At 44.4% G+C, this 17,363-nt stretch overlaps 1 long non-coding RNA gene across 2 annotated transcripts in view; it reads left to right on the top strand.

The window, feature by feature from the left end:
* Nucleotides 1-3,599: 3,599 nt before the first annotated feature.
* The window catches only part of LOC140389317 (uncharacterized), a 301,865-nt gene continuing 288,101 nt past the window's right edge, over nucleotides 3,600-17,363 (top strand). For both annotated transcript variants that reach the window (XR_011934345.1, XR_011934344.1), the window contains exon 1: nucleotides 3,600-3,642. This is a non-coding gene — a long non-coding RNA (uncharacterized lncRNA). The remainder of the gene's footprint in view (nucleotides 3,643-17,363) is intronic.

Below are 17,363 nucleotides of genomic sequence, written 5' to 3'. Positions count from 1 at the left end.
CGACCATGCTGCCCGACTAAACTACAATCTTCTTTTATAAAAATGACAAACAGCAGTGGCCCCAAAACAGATCCTTGTGGTACACCACTAGTAATTGGACTCCAGTCTGAACACTTCCCATCAACCACCACCCTTTGTCTTCTTCCAGCTAACGAATTTCTGATCCAAACTGCTAAATCTCCCTGAATCCCATGGTTCCGTATTTTCTGCAGTAGCCTACCGTGGGAGCCTTATCAAACGCTTTACTGAAATCCATATACACCACATCAACTGCTTTACCCTCATCCACCTGTTTGGTCACCTTCTCAAAGAACTCAATAAGGTTTGTGAGGCACAACCTACCCTTCACGAAACCGTGTTGACTATGTCTAATCAAATTATTCCTTTCCAGATGATTATACACCCTATCTCTTATAAACCTGTCCAAGATTTTGCCCACAACAGAAGTAAGGCTCACTAGTCTATAGTTACCGGGGTTGTCTCTCCTCCCCTTCTTGAACAAGGGGACAACATTTGCTGTCCTCCAGTCTTCTGGCACTATTCCTGTTGACAAAGATGACTTAAAGATCAAAGCCAAAGGCTCAGCAATCTCCTCCCTAGCTTCCCAAACAATCCTAGGATAAATCCCATCCGGCCCAGGGGACTTATCTATTTTCACCCTTTCCAGAATTGTTGACACCTCCTCCTTATGAACCTCAAGCCCTTCTCGTCTAGTAGCCTGAATATCAGTATTCTCCTCGACAACATTGTCTTTTTCCTGTGTGAATACTGACGAAAAATATTCATTTAGCAACTCTCCTATCTCCTCGGACTCCAAGCACAACTTTCCACTACTGTCCTTGACTGGCCCTACTCTTACCCTCGTCATTCTTTTATTCCTGACATATCTATAGAAAGCTTTAGGGTTATCCTTGATCCTACCTGCCAAAGACTTCTCATGTCCCCTCCTGGCTCTTCTTAGCTCTCTCTTTAGGTCCTTCCTAGCTAACTTGTAACTCTCGAGCGCCCTTACTGAACCTTCATGTCTCATCTTTACATAAGCCTCCTTCTTCCTCTTGATAAGTGTTTTGACTGCCTTAGTAAATCACGGTTCCCTTGCTCGACCACTTCCCCCCTGCCTGACAGGCACATACTTATCAAGGACACGCAGTAGCTGTTCCTTGAACAAGCTCCACATTTCCATTGTGCCCATCCCCTGCAGTTTTCCTCTCCATCCGATGCATCCTAAGTCTTGCCTTATCGCATCATAATTGCATTTCCCCCAGATATAACTCTTGCCCTGCGGTATATACCTATCCCTTTCTATCACTAAAGTAAACGTAATCGAATTGTGGTCACTATCTACCTCCAAATCTAACACCTGTCCTGGTTCATTACCCAGTACCAAATCCAATACAGCCTCGCCTCTCGTTGGCCTACCTACATACTGTGTCAGGAAACCCTCCTGCACACATTGGACAAAAACGGACCCATCTAAAGTACTCGAACTATAGCGTTTCCAGTCAATATTTGGAAAGTTAAAGTCCCCCATAATAACTACCCTGTTGCTTTCGCTCCTATCCAGAATCATCTTTGCAATCCTTTCCTCTACATCTCTGGAACCTTTCGGAGGCCTATAGAAAACCCCTAACAGGGTGACCTCTCCTTTCCTGTTTCTAACCTCAGCCCATACTACCTCAATTGACGAGTCCTCATCAAACGTCCTTTCTGGCACCGTAATACTGTCCTTGACTAACAATGCCACGCCTCCCCTTCTTTTACCACCTTCCCTGAGCTTACTGAAATATCTAAACCCCGGCACGTGCAACAACCATTCCTGTTCCTGCTCTATCCATATCTCCGAAATGGCCACAACATCGAAGTCCCAGGTACCAACCCATGCCGCAAGTTCACCCACCTTATTCCGGATGCTCCTGGCATTGAAGAAGACACACTTTAAACCACCTTCCTGCCTGCCGGTACACTCCTGCAACTTTAAAACCTTACTCATGACCTCACTACTCTCAACCTCTTGTATACTGGAGCTACAATTCAGGTTCCCAAGCCCCTGATGAACTAGGTTAAACCCTCCCGAAGAGCATTAGCAAATTTTCCCCCCAGGATATTGGTACCCCTCTGGTCCAGGTGTAGACCATCCCGTTTGTAGAGGTCCCACCGTCCCCAGAATGAGCCCCAGTTATCCAGAAATCTGAAACCCTCCCTCCTGCACCATCCCTGTATGGCAGAGAAGATATGTGACACACAGAAATGGACTGTGCAAGCATTCAATTCCACACTGCACCATGTGGAACATTTCGGACTTGCAAACACTCATGTCCGTTCCATGAAGGAATGAAATGAAGCTTCGTCTCTTTGAATAACGAACTTCGGTGTCCTCCCTTACACAACAGTGGACGGCAAACCGTGAGAATTGCAACTATCTCCAGCACCAGACTGGCAGGAGTCAGAAACATAAAACATTTCACCAGACCACTTTACCAGGCACTGGCAATGCCGTCTTTCTCTTGCTCTAAGGTTGGAGTTGTGGCTGCTGCAGTTGGAAGATTTCAGCGAGGATTTCATTATTGAAGCACAGGTGGCTGAAACATCGATCACCGCTGAGGTTCAGCTGAGAGGATTGCTGCTTGAACACCCCCTGTCGATATGGCTTCCTTCTTTCATCCACCCTTTTCTAGCAGCTTGTCCTGCTCTGTGTGGTCTCTGCTAATTTTCCCAATCATGCGTGATTCCAAGAGGAAGGTCTACAGGTGTACCCGCGTCCAGGTACAACTGGATTAAGCAGAAGGCTTGAAGTCAGCAAAAAGACCGCGGCCAGGATTTTCCGGCCTACTCCACGGTGAGTTTTCCGGCAGTGGAGGCAGGTCGCTATTGACCGGTGGGTTCCCTGACGGCATGACCGGCAAGCCATTGCATTCAGCAGAACCGGAAGATATCACTCGCGGCCAATGGAAAGCCACCTTCGTCACCAGAATCCCGTGGGGAGGGATCTAAAAATCCCAGCCTGTGTGTGCAGCATTGTTTACAAATAAGTATCAAGAACAGTTGCATTTTGTCTTATTTTGGCGTTTTTCAAAACCATAATAATAATCGCTTATTGTCACAAGTAGGCTTCGATGAAGTTACTGTGAAAAGCCCCTAGTCGCCACATTCCGGCACCTGTTCAGGGAGGCTGGTATGGGAATTGAACCCGTACTGCTGGCATTGTTCTGCTTTGCAAGCCAGCTATTTAGCCCACTGTGCTAAACCAGCCCCCAACCATGGAAGGTTGGGTGAAGGAAGGAAGGATGAAATTCTGAATTTCCATCCACCCCCCGACAGGCGACAAGCCTAAAATTAATTCTCAGGTTCTGGGTGAACCCTAGTTGCCCTGCGAAGCTGTTGGTGGGCTTCTTAAACTAGTTTTATATACCTGGCTTGGTGGGTTCAGCGTCACAAGCAGGCCAGACTGCATTTGAAATAAATAGCTGGGTGGAAACATATTCTTCCTTTTTCTAATGAAATAAAAAGTTCACACTGTTGGGGTGGAATTCTCTAAATAACAAATAATCAAAGTTGGTTTTAGCCTTCTTCCATCAACAGCATATTTGTTCTTTTTCACACAGGAAAACTGAACACCTATTGTTTACCGCATTCAAGCAAAAAGTAAGTCAAAGAAGTATAATTGTCAGAATTCATCTGCAGTAGGAACTTCCCATATTTCAGCCAGAATGCAGCAGGGGTCTGGAAGTGACTGCCTGAAAGGTTAGTACTGGCACACACCCTCAGCTTATTTAAACAGTGGGATATGCAACAGATGTCCTGTAACCTCCAGGGCTATGGAACAAGTGCTGGAAAATGGGATTAAGCCGGTTGGCTCGTTTGTTTGGCCACAATGGACACAATGGGCAGCGTGGTTTCTAAATATCTGAAAAGGCGTGATATGCAAGGATATGGGGAGGGCAGGGAGTGGCAGTCTGTGGATTGGTTATTAGGAGAGCCATATTCATGGATACAATGGTCCAAGTGGTCTTCTTTGAGACTGTAATGATCCTATAATTCCTTGACAATGTTGGGAAGATCCAGATAAGAATGGATGTTGTTACATTCCTATGGTTCTGCCAATAAACAAGCTGGACAGGGCATTGAGTATAAAAACTGGCAAGTCATGCTACAATTGAATGGAACTCTGGTAAGGCCGCACTTGGAATCTTGCATACAATTCTGCTCGCCACACTACCAGAAGGATGTGGAGGCTTTGGAGCGGGTGCAGAGGAGGTTTACCAGGATGTTGCCTGTTCTGGAGGGTGTTAGCTATATGGAGAGGCTGAATAGACTTGGACAGTTTTCATTGGAATGACGGAGGTTGAGGGACGACCTGATAGAGGTCTACAAGATTATGAGGGGCATGGATAGAGTGGATGGGCAGGCATGCATTCCCAGAGTGGAGGGGTCAGTCACTCGGGGGCATAGGTCTAAGGTCTGTGGGGTAAAGTTTAGAGGAGATGTGCGAGGCAGGGTTTTTACACAGAGGGTGGTGAGTTCCTGGAACGCGCTGCCTGAGGAGGTTGTGGAAGCAGATAACTTAAGACCAAAGGACATAAGAGCAGAATTAGGCCACTTGGCTCATCGAGTCTGCTCCGCCATTCAATCATGGCTGATGTTGATGGCATTCAAAAGGCAGCTCGACAAATGCATGGATAGGATAGGTATAGAGGGATATGGCACTAGGAAGTGCTGAAGGTTTTGGCCAAGGATGGTATCATGACCGGTACAGGCTTGAAGGGCCGAAAGGCCTGTTTCTGTGCTGCATAGTTCTTTGTATCGGGGCAATTAGGAATCACTGTTACATGTTCTTGTAGTTGTCCAAGGAAAAGGTTCTGGGGCAGCATGGTGGTGCAGTGTTAGCACTGCAGTCTAATGGCAGCGAGGTCCCAGGATCGATCCCAGCTCTGGGTCACTGTCCGTGTGGAGTTTGCACATTCGCCCCGCGTTTGCATGGGTTTCGCCCCCACATCCTAAAGATATGCAGGTTAGGTGGATTGGACATGCTAAATTGCCCCTTAATTGGAAAAAATGAATTGGGTACTCTAAATTTAAAAAAAAGGAAAAAGTTCAGAGTATAAACAGTAACTATTTATTGTATAAAACATAACTATGAACAAATATCTTTGCAACAACATTGGCCCAGGTTTGTAGCTGGCATGATGGAAGAATGGTCAGATGGTCAGATTTTACCATCATTATGCCATCAAACTGTGAGCATCCAGAAATGAGAAAATAGCAGTAAGTAAATCCTTGCGCCTCCACATGATGTAATATTGAAATTTTTGCAGATAACAATTTTTAAAAATCACTCAACTGGTGTAAATTTCCCCTTTTATGCTCTAATATTACTTCTAAAATCCTTTGTTAATGAGGTGCAGCTGGATTTGTCACATTGTATTAAATTGTAATTGTTGCTGAACAACATCTCTGACCCTGGAAGGCTTGACTTTTTGTTTATGTAATGCCAAGTTTTTCCATTATGGTAAAAATTCCTATTTTTAAAAAAGCAATATTTATTTTTAAACTTTGTTTCTGATATTTCAGTTTTTAATGCATATATCCTATTAGATATTTCACTCACTGTAACATTTAATTGAGAAATTAAAGCTAATCAATGCATTTTACTTCCTCATTTGCTGTCTATGAGAATTCTTCAATGTGATTGGCTACATATCCTGTTTGATGCCATCTCTCTTGCTGAGATTCTCTTGACTTGGTGCCTGATTCATATTACATTGGGAAAGGTGAAATCTTTCACAGAAGATCGCTAGATTTTTGCGAGCATCTTTCTTCAAGAACATGAGTGGCATCACTTCACTACTGACTACTAAATCCAGGGTATAATTGATTTGCTTTCAAAGTCCCACAACTTTTATAAGCAACAAATAAATCTTTGATTCACTATTTAAAGTTCACCTATGTGTGTGATAGATTGTACTGTTACCATTTGGAAAGCTGATTGTGAACTTAAACATTTGTGTTACAGAGGAGGTGAGCAGGCCCTCAGTGTCCAGGCTTCCAGTGTCTGACTTTGGAGCAGGGATGAAGACTGTATCATGTCAACATTCCCTGCAGGGCACGGGGTTCCCACCAGCAAGAATGCTGAGCAGGGGATTCAATCAGCCCAGGGGCCACCATTCAGAACAAAATGCAAAATTCTCAGAGAAACTTGGGAGGTAGAGCAGGGGCTGAAGAAATCTGGAGGTTGGGCCTGAACCGGGACCACGGGCTGGAGGAGAAGGAGGAACTATAAACTTTGTGGTCAGTGCAGTGCAGTAATATCACAGTAAGAAGTCTTACAACACCAGGTTAAAGTCCAACAGGTTTGTTTCAAATCACTAGCTTTCAGAGCACTGCTCCTTCCTCAGGTGAATGAAGAGGTAGGTTCCAGAAACCTATATATAGACAAAGCCAAAGATGCAAGATAATGCTTTGAATGCGAGCAATTGCAGGTAATTAAGTCTTTACAGATCCAGAGAAAGGGGTAACCCAAGGTTAAAGAGGTGTGAATTGTCTCAAGACAGGACAGTTGGTAGGATTTCGCAAGCCCAGGCCAGATGGTGAGGGGGTGAATGTAATGTTACATGAATTCAAGGTCCCAGTTGAGGCCGTACTCATGTGTGCGGAACTTGGCTATTTCTGCTCGGCGATTTTGCGTGGTCGTGCGTCCTGAAGGCCGCCTTGGAGAATGCTTACCTGGAGATCAGAGGCTGAATGCCCTTTACTGCTGAAGTGTTCCCCGACTGGAAGGGAACATTCCTGCCTGGCGATTATCACGCATTGTCCGTTCATCCGTTGTCACAGCGTCTGCATGGTCTCGCCAATGTACCACGCTTCGGGACATCCTTTCCTGCAGCGTATGAGGTAGACAACGTTGGCCGAGTCGCACGAGTATATACCGCGTACGTGGTGGGTGGTGTTCTCACGTGTAATACTGGCACGATGATCTGGCACGTGTTGCAGAGATTGCCATGGCAGGGTTGTGTGGTGTCGTGGTCGCTGTTCTGAAGGCTGGATAGTTTGCTGCAAACAATAGTTTGTTTGAGGTTGCGCGGTTGTTTGAAGGCAAGTAGTGGGGGAGTGGGGATGACCTTGGAAAGATGTTCATCTTCATCGATGAAGTGTTGAAGGCTGCGAAGAAGATGTTGTAGTTTCTCCGGTCCGGGGAAGTACTGGACGATGAAGGGTACTCTGTCGGTTGTGTCCCGTATTTGTCTTCTGAGGAGGTCGGTGCGGTTTTTTGCTGTGGCGCGTTGGAACTGTCTATCGATGAATCGTGCGCCATATCCTGTTCGTACGAGGCACCCTACCTAAGCCCATACCTCCACCGTATCCCCGCACCTCCACCCTTTCCCCGGAACTCCACCTAACCATTTTTGGATACTAAGGGCAATTTAGCATAGGCAATTCACCTAACCTGCACATCTTTGGATAGTGGGAGGAAATCGGAGCACCAGGAGGAAACCCAAACAGACATGGGGAGAACGTACAGACTCCACAGTGACCCAAGCCAGGAATCAAACCTGGGACCTTGGAACTGTGAAGCAACTATGCTAACCACTATGCTACTGTGCTTCCCAATGTTCTAAGAACATTGATTCTAAGAACACTATCAGCAAATTCAGTGATGTGTTCACTGATTCCGTGCACTACCATTCACCAGCGAGATACCAACTATTAGCAGTGAAATTCCTGACGGTAGAGATCTGCATGCCAATCTCATTTCCACAGTACCACCTGTATAAGAAAAGAAACACAAGTTATCAAGAAGATAGAAGAACCTACCAATTGGGTAAATTCCATGGTATGTGTGAAACAAAAAAATGGTGATGCTCGTATAGGCATGGATGCCAAAGATCTTAATGTAAAACAATTACAGAAAGCAATGGACAGCCAATTTGATCCGTATCTCACAAAATCATGTTACAAAGCATTGCCATTGTCACATGGTAGCTCGGCAGCAGAGTTACTCATGAATAGAAGGTTGGAACCACACTCACATACTTGGAAAAGAAGGAGGAGAATGCAGTGGCATTGCAAGAAATGCAGAACATTAAAGCAAAAAAAAAGGTTGTTCTGAGAGAGTGTCTGGAACATTACCACCTCTGAGTTGTGATGACATTGTGAGAATAGAAGATTCAGCAAATTGGTCGAGAAAAGCCATTGTACTTGAAGAAGTAGCACCTCGTTCCTACAATGTACAGACAGACTGGTTGTTAAATCAGCTTTTAAAATTTTAAAGAAAAAAGTAACACTGTTAATGTCCTAGGCTAATGATATCACATTTAAATACACTGATGAAAATGTATTAATTTATTCCTTGAAAGGAAAGGAGATGTAGTGATATCATGGTTGTGTTGTAATTCACCAACTGACCACAAGGAGTCTAATCTATATATAAGTGAATGTTAGAGTCAGGTGACCTCAGACTGACTTGGGAGCTGGGAGAGAGGTTGTTTGTGCATGTTCACACTGCTATTCACTTGTTGTTTTGTGTATATTTGATCCAAAGTTAATGTTAATAAATTGTTTATAGCTTTCGCTACAAATGTTCTTGTAATATATATCAGGGAATCCCTAGTGGTTGTATGGCTGAGAGCGAGGGATACTGAACTTCCCAATTGTACACTGAGACTGCCCTGGAATCTCGTCCCCTCCCACTGACCACAAGGGGGACCAATCCCACAGACCCGTGGCTGTGTTCTCCTGTGGCCAACATTCCCTCCCTGCCAACCAACTAGGTTGTGAATCCAGTTGAGTGTTGGAAAGAGACCAAAAAGCTTTATTTAAATTAAGTCACGCTGTTAAGAACAGAAAGTCCTAAAAGTCCAAGTAATGCCGTTTGTAGCCTGCTACTGGATACCTGCATGGATTCTTCCTGCACCCAATAAAGATTGAGGCCATAATTTCCCAGATATTCAGTACTATAAGGTATGAGCAAGGTGTTAAATAGCACTCATGTGGGTAATATGTTTTGAACAAGATTACTGCAAAGAAATACAGATGAAAATAATTCAAGCACAAGTTGCTAATTTATGCTCGTGTAAAGGTTTTGAAAAGGCACGTGGAGACGAAATTGTGCAGAAATGCCCCCAAGAAAAAACATCTATTTAACTGTAGTATCATCTTAACACTATGTAAAACACTGCTGTCAAATTTAAATCGCTCTTTTGAAAATTATATGTAGGATAGGCAAGAATACAAATGCGAGGGATTAAATTCTCCACTTCGCGACACTGGAAACGAGGATCGCGATCGTGCGGAGAATCAGGCATCCGGCCAACATCGAGTTCTGCATCCGGTGTCGATTCGGGTGCCACGCTCCGGTTCCTCCCTGGTGGAAAAAATTAGGTTTGCGTCCCTCGCTGGCGGGAGGCATGAAAAACTGGCATCTACATACATTTACATGCAGTTAGCGAGTTTGACCCACGATGCTCCATGCCTCATCGATGCTGCACCTCTTTCAGACAGAAGTCATGCAGGTGTGTATTTACAAATGGGGACTGGGCACCATGGCTGCTGAGGAGGTGAGAGAAGGCAATAAAAGTTTGAAAAGTTGTTTAAAATTGTACCGCTTGCTGGAGGGTGGCTGCCAGGCCCGGGGGCAGTAGCGGGAGCAACTTGATGGCAGCTCCGTGGATTCAGGATGTCTCCTTTGGGATTGAGGTGGCCTGGCTTGGGCTACCACTGCTGCAACATTTGTTTTAAATGCAACATTTTGTACAAGTCACAGGCCCCTGGCTGTTCACTCTGCTGACTGCTCACAGTATCCTGTAAATGTTCACAGAGCCCCTGGTCACTTGGGAGCCCACCCAGGTCACCCCTCTGGAAACCCTCAGACCCCAGCTGACCCATCACGGAGGTATGACGTGAACAAGCTCGATCAGTGACCCACCAGGTGCTGCCACTCCTCAGTGCGCTCATCAGACGCGCAATCACAGTGCAGGGGAAGCAGGGGAATAGCAGAGCTCACTCCAAACATGCACGGTGGCCTTTATCGTCCTTCTCGCCCCTCTCAGGGCAGAGGCCTCACCAGTTACATTATCAGCTAGTCCACTCCGCAGGACCACCAGCTGTCTCCGAACCCTGCCTGCCCACTGTACCCCTGCTCCCACCAATCCTGCCCCCGGACAGGCTATGATATCCTAAGTGTCACACACAGGACCCACATCACACTGCAACTACGCTTCAAGCAGACACCCACTTCCCTCACTCACCCCCATCTGTCGGACCTGCCCATCCACTAGCCTCTATGTACGGAGGCGATTGGTGGCACACAGTGACTCTCTCCACCGCACAAAGAGGTGTCACCCTGTTGGTGGGATAAAACAAGGCCCACCCAATCAGGACACCCACAGTAGAGCTCACTGGGGAAACAGGACAGGAGTTACAGGCCCGATCTCTGACATGGGTTGAGGCAACCACCAGTACCCCTGTTGCCAGGGATGGGTGGTGAGGATAGAGGCTCCCCACATCATAAGTGATTTTAATGAATACATTTTAATGTACCTTATCTGTTAAAGTATTGTTCATATCCTATTGTTTCACAGAATTACATTAAATGCCCATATGCATACAATGTTTCCTGCACAAAATCCAAGCTGACCAGACTTGGAAACATCTTTGTGGGGTTACTATTAAAACAAAAGGGCTTCTGATTATCCACGAGCATGACTTAACTTTTGGAGGAGACAGGGTCAACCCTTGCACTGTTCAGCTACGTTGGGCTGCACAATCCAAAAAGAGTATCACAAGAAGCTGACACCATGCTCTAATTTTTCAGCTGCTAACTCTGTACTACAAGCTTATTTATTGTACTGCATTGGGTTGGCCAATCTTTATCTCCTTGTTGCTTCCAGACGTTAACATTTCTGACAGCTTAAGCAGTGTACTGTGGTGTGCAGTATCTTAGCAACTACAATCCCTACCCCAGTGCTTGATTTTCATGGCTGAGCTCATTTTGTCCACACAGAAACAAACTGCTTCCCTTTTCTCCATTTGACTTGACCACTTAGCCATTTTAAAATGTTCTAACACTCTCCAGGCCATGATACTCCCCACCGACCAACCACCATCTGCCCCCCCCCCCCCCCCCCTCCCCTAATCGCCGCCTTGCCCCTACAGTCTCTCCTCCTGGCCATGGTCTGCACTCCTAAACATTAATCACCCTCCTCACTGTGATCACTCCGCCAGACCATAAGGCCCCCTCCTCACTACATTCAACTGTGACCTCTAATGCCTCCTTACCAAGTCTCTGATACCCAGCTATCTCCTTGGTGCAAAAGGCATTTCTGCCTAACAGGCTGCCAGCCCGGAAGCACACAGTAAAAACATGAAAGACAGCTTTTATAATTGCAGGACCCCCGAGAAATTCATACTTTTGGGGAGGTTTTATCCCCCAAATGTCTCCCCCGCTCTAACTGGGTCTCCGGTAAATATTGGAGCTTTGGTTTATGATGTTTGCACAGCGATGTCTGTGGAAATGCTAGTTTCTGAATAAATCTATGTGTGGAAAAATCATTCTTCTTAATTTTGATACATATCATAAGTGTTGGCTGGGTGATAGCATTATAGTTTCAAAGATTGAAGGTCGTGGACTTGAATTTTACTCCAGACACTTAAACACATAATCCAGGTTGAAAATGTGCTACTGAACTCGAAGAGGGTTACACTCTGAGAGGCCCTGGGAGGGATTCTCCATTGCCTGATGCCAATATCGTAATCGGCGATCGGGCGGAGAATCCCTGTTTACAAATGAATCGGAGGTGGTGTCTTTTTTCGGATGAGGTGTACGGCCCATGTCATTGGGACAGCCTCAGGAAGTAACCTGAAGGCCCTTCCCCCGATGCTCCGCCCCCGATGGGCCGAGTTCCCAACGGCGCGGGACACGTGTACTCTCAGTTTCTGTGAACCAGGCGTTGCAGCTGTGGACTGTGTCCAGTGCCGTCACGGTTGGGGTGGGGGGGGGGGGCAGAGTGTGCTGCAGGCCGGAAGGGCTTCAGCGAGGGGGTGTCCTGAGGGGCACTATCTGGCAGGTCGGGTCCGCGCGCGTCCGGCGCCATGTTGTACGGCGCAACCTCTGCAGGTCGTTGGCATGCGTATGCGCGGCCACGGACCCGGCAATTCTCCAGGCTTTTAAATCGGGAAGGCCATGTGTTTTACATGGTGCGGCTGCTAGCCCCTAACCGGTCAGAGGATTGGTGCTGGGGCCTCGCCGATTTTTGCGTCCTGAAACCAGAACCTTCCTCCGGACATAACCTCAAAATCGGAGAATTCAGCCCCCTGTCTTTCCAAATGAGATGTTCCTTCTGCCCTGTCAAGTAAAATAACCTCCAATGGCACTATCTACAAAGCAGGGGTGTTCCCTTGTTCTTCTGGATACTGTCCATCCCTCAAACAGCATGACTAAAACAGATTACCTGGCCATTTATCACATTGCATTTTGTGGAATCTTGCTGTGTGGAAATTGGTTGCAACATTTCTTCACAATGCAACAGCGACAACACTTCAACAAGTACTTAATCGGCTGGAAAGTACTTTGGGACATCCTGTTGCAAAATGTGCTCTATAATTGTAAGCACTTTGGAATTCACTGCCTGAAAGGGTAGTGAAAGCAGAGACCCTCATTCCATTTAATAACTGTTTAGATGTGCGCTTGCATTTCCAGGACATACAAGGCTATGGACCAAGTGCTGGAAAATGTGATTAGAATTGTTAGCTGGGTGTTTCTGACCGAGGCAGACGCAATGGGCCGAAGGGCATTTTCTGTGCTCTATGACACGATGACTCTCCACCGATGCTTCAAGGCCTGCTGAGTTAGTCCAGCATTTTCTGTTTTTATCTTTTTTTAAATTATAAATTTAGTGTACCCAATTCATTTTTTCCAATTAAGGGGCAATTTAGCGTGGCCAATCCACCTGCTCTGCACATCTTTGGGTTGTGGGGGCGAAACCCATGCAAACACGGGGAGAATGTGCAAACTCCACACGGACAGTGACCCAGAGCTGGGATCGAACCTGGGACCTCGGCGCCGTGAGGCAACCGTGCTAACCACTTGCGCCACCGTGCTGCCCCTTCTGTTTTTATCTTGATAGTTTATGTTACTCAAAGGGGATTACTCATATTTTCTTGCCAAATGCAAATATATCACTGTTATTCTTTGGTAATTTTCATATTTTGACCATCAGATAAAATTGCATCTTACCTGGACCCAGTGCTGCCATCTTTATATGTTACAGCAAATAAAATTATGCCAACTGCTGGATGAACTAGACTGATCAGCAAACAGACAGCTGCTTTCCTCTCCATGGCTGCAATCCTGCCCTTAGTAGTGTCAGAAAGGTACTTAGTTAGGGTTGAGATGAAACAGCTGTCCAAATGCAATGGAGAATGGCTGGACCAATATTCCTGCCTCTAAATTTCTGTTGATGTCATGTTTCAAGGTCCAAAGAGCATGATGCAGTTTTGAGTTTTAATCAAGCTGTTACAACCAACATCACAAAATACACCAGCATGTTTTTAATGTTATTCCATCAATATATTTATCCCGGGCAGCACGGTGGCGCAGTGAGTTAGCATTGCGCCGAGGTCCCAGGTTCGACCCCGGCTCTGGGTCACTGTCCGTATGGAGTTTGCACATTCTCCCTGTTTTTGCGTGCAGGCTAGGTAGATTGGCCATGCTAAATTGCCCCTTAATTGGAAAAAATGAATTGGATACTCTAAATTTAAATATATATATGTATATTTATCCCTGCTCATTCTTGGGGTAGCTCATTGCTATCTTGAGGAACATCCAAATAATATCTAAATAACCTCTGAGATTTCTTTGAATAAATTCAAATTTGCCAATTATCCAAATGTATTTTGTTTCATCAAAAGCTGATTAATGATGTTTATTTTAAACGTATAGAAGGATGAGCTCATGTCAAATTTTTCTCTATTTATATCTGCACTTATTTGGGAACAGTGTCATCCATCTTCCTTTCATACTGCGTAAATTTGGACACATTTTTGCCTATTTAAATCTGCTGCAGTGTTAACATTTTGGAAACAAACGAATTTGATGAAGAAATTGACAAAAATAAGATACTATTCAGACAAATGTTTAGAGCAGGTTGAACAGCAATTAGTCCAACAGCATGTATTTCTGTGGAAATAGGTGATCAATGCAACACTTTGGAAGGGTGCTTAGTAAAGTTATTATGCACCATCATTAACATCTATTGGGTTCCTTTAGAGAATGCACTTATTTTTCATAACCCAATAAGTATTATAATGTTCTAGCTTGGCAGTTCATTTCTCACAGTACACTGCTGTGCATATGTTATGCAAAGAACATATGGAAGAAATAAATCTGAGACTCACCTGATTTACTGTTTGTTTGGCTCCTAGTGGGTTGCAGGGAAAATACAAGCAATCTAGGCTGATAATGAGCTAACCATGGTAACAAACACAAACATAAAGATGTGTGCCATCTCAAAGAACATCTGCTGTTCCGGGCAAATGTTGTGCCTTAATTTGTTTGCTGACCCTAACAATGAGTAACTAACATTAGTCATCATAAGAATGGATGTGTAGCATCCAGTTGCTTGGTTTGTTTTTCAAAGCAATTTAATGTTGGCAGCAAAATAATAATAGATTCCTATTGTGCTAGAGTGCGAAAAGTGATATTTTTATGTTGAAGAAAAGTATCCCATTTAATATGGTTCTAAATTTGCAAACAACAAAATAACGTAATTGCCGCGACTCAGATTAATCACAGTTAGCAGGCACTGGGAAGAATGCTGTTCACACTGCAGGCATATTCAAGGCTATTTTAGATCTGTAAATATAAACTAGAGTTACATATGTCTCTAGTAAACCTAAAGTGTGGCCATCTGTGTGCCACCAGGCAGAGCCGTTGGGGATGGCTATTTCTGTTATTTCTGGCTATGTACTTGACATGGTGCTGTCTCTCTGACTTAACTGTTCGTATCCTCCCCAATTTAATGGAAAAACTCATATGCCACTAAAAATGAAATACAACATAACACAAATTTATACAATGCCAAAACGGCCAATGTCACCAGCTGAGTCACAAATAATCAGCATTGCTAAAATATAAATTCAAATCTATTGCATCAACATTCATTTGTGGCAATATCAATGGCAGAATTGGATGTTTAAGAAGAACTCAATTATAGGTTACTCCACTTGAAACAAAAAGCCGGAGGTGAACAGATCTGTTTTCCATTCATTTCCCGGTTACCAGGATTTCAAAACATATATTGCTCCCATTTTCGAGCAACGGGTTGTGTTTCGCGATTATCCCGCTGTTACGACACCCTGGGCAAGTGCACGGTCAATTCCAACCCCACTCGACCCAGAGTCACAACACAAGTGATTTAACCGATAATTTGTATAAAAATACCCCAAATCTTTGGCCCTTGGCTGTCCAGTAATCACAGTCACCAGGTTTGTCAATTTAAAGACAATTACTGTTTATTTATAACTAGAACAAATATGAAAAATTCAATGAATACAGCTGGTTAACTGTCCTTTAACACCTAACCCCCTTAACTGCCCCACACACACAAGACAGGCAAACGCAGAGGGGAAGGAAAAGGGTAAAAAAATAATAAGGATTAAGGTCAAAAGACAAGAGTCCTTGCTTCAGTAAATGAGTTCTTTTGTGCATTCTCTTCACATTATGAATGTGGCTTAAAGTGTCTGGCCTACAGCTTGTAATGATCTCCTTTGCAGTTCAGCAGCATACATTACTCGCAGCTTTTCCAGGAGAAGCCTCTGGCTTCATATCAGCCTGATAATAGAGAGAGTTCTGGTCTCTGCTTGCACGGCCTTTTCTGGAGAGAGAGAGAGAGAGTTAACAAATTCTGGATTCTGCTTGCACAGCGATTTCTTCAGAGAGGGGTCGTTCTCATAGTGGGTTTTTAATGAGACTTAACTGGATATTCCTGGAGTGAATTGGTTCAATTTTCCCATCCAGCCTGCAGAATCAAAAGTGAAACTACAATGGAACCTCGTGGCTCTTAGAAACAGTCCAGTGACGTACTATCCAATCACCACCTGTTACCGGGAAGGGCACAGTCTCCGGGGCCCATTCAGACACATCAATCAATCCGAGTCATTGCCGATATCTATGTAAAACAGCACAACCTTTGGCTTGAATTAAAGGCACAGGCCACCTTCTTTAAAGACACATGTCCATGACTCATCCATGGATCAAAAATGTAACAGCAAAAATAAAAGAAAGGGGGAAATAAAGCAATGAACAGGTAATAAAAAGGAACAACAGGAAGGACCCTTACACCGTACCTGACCCCTTTGAGGCAGGCAAACTTGGTGCTGCCTCCTCGTTTGAATAATTGCAATGTTCAGCTGAGCGCATCATCTGATGCTGACTGAGTGAATGCTCAGCGGGGAACACAGCACTCTTTATCATTAGTAGGTGGGTTTATACCGGTGCTCTGGTTTCCTTCCACATAGTCTGGAAAGAAGTGCTTGTTAGATGAATTGGTCATTCTGAATTCTCCCTCAGTATACCTGAACAGGCGCCGGAGTGTGGCGACTAGGGGATTTTCACAGTAACTTCATTGCAGTGTAATGTAAGCCTACTTGTGACAATAATAACAATTATATATTATTATGTTCCAGCTTGTCTGCACGTCTTAAAGACAGCCTGATCCTCTTCTAAAGGAGCAGCACTCATTACACAAACATTAACACTAACTGCCTTTAGTGCAAGTGACTGCAATGTCAAAGACACGAATTGAAGCACCCAGCTTCCAGAAAGGGTTCCCAGTATAATGACACCAATACTTTGGGAAAAGCATGTATTTCCTTTTGGTTGTAGTGTGTGATGAATGGAGGAACATTTTACATATAGTGTATTATGTGCCCTTGCAGTAATTCTTTTAAAATAACTTAGGTTAAGGTATTCAGATTATATGTCTGCTAAAGCTGCGATTAAGGGGGTAACAACTAGGCAGGCTGTGATGTTTTTAGTAAGTTTTTCAGCCCTGCCCAGTATCTGTTGTTCTAAGTTTCATTTTCGAGTTCTGCTCTGTGTTCTGAGCAAAGAAGTTGTGTTTCTCAGACTGGCTTCTGAAAACTTCTCTTTATGGACTTTGTGAATAAATCTCTAATCTATTAGGTGCTAACTTTATTTATAAGTGGCATTTGGCCTGTATTGGATATTACTTTTTTGAAATGTTAAAAGTAGATGGGAAAGCAAGCTCAAAGACCTTCATTCAATGGGGTTAATACGTGTCACTAACAAAGTTTATTTTTAAATAAAAAATCCCTATCTGTCAGTGGAATCCTTCCTAGGGGTGAGGTAT

The sequence above is a fragment of the Scyliorhinus torazame genome, chromosome 14 (genome assembly GCF_047496885.1).
Source record: "Scyliorhinus torazame isolate Kashiwa2021f chromosome 14, sScyTor2.1, whole genome shotgun sequence".
Lineage (NCBI taxonomy): Eukaryota > Metazoa > Chordata > Chondrichthyes > Carcharhiniformes > Scyliorhinidae > Scyliorhinus > Scyliorhinus torazame.
This window is presented reverse-complemented; position numbering and strand designations above follow the sequence as displayed.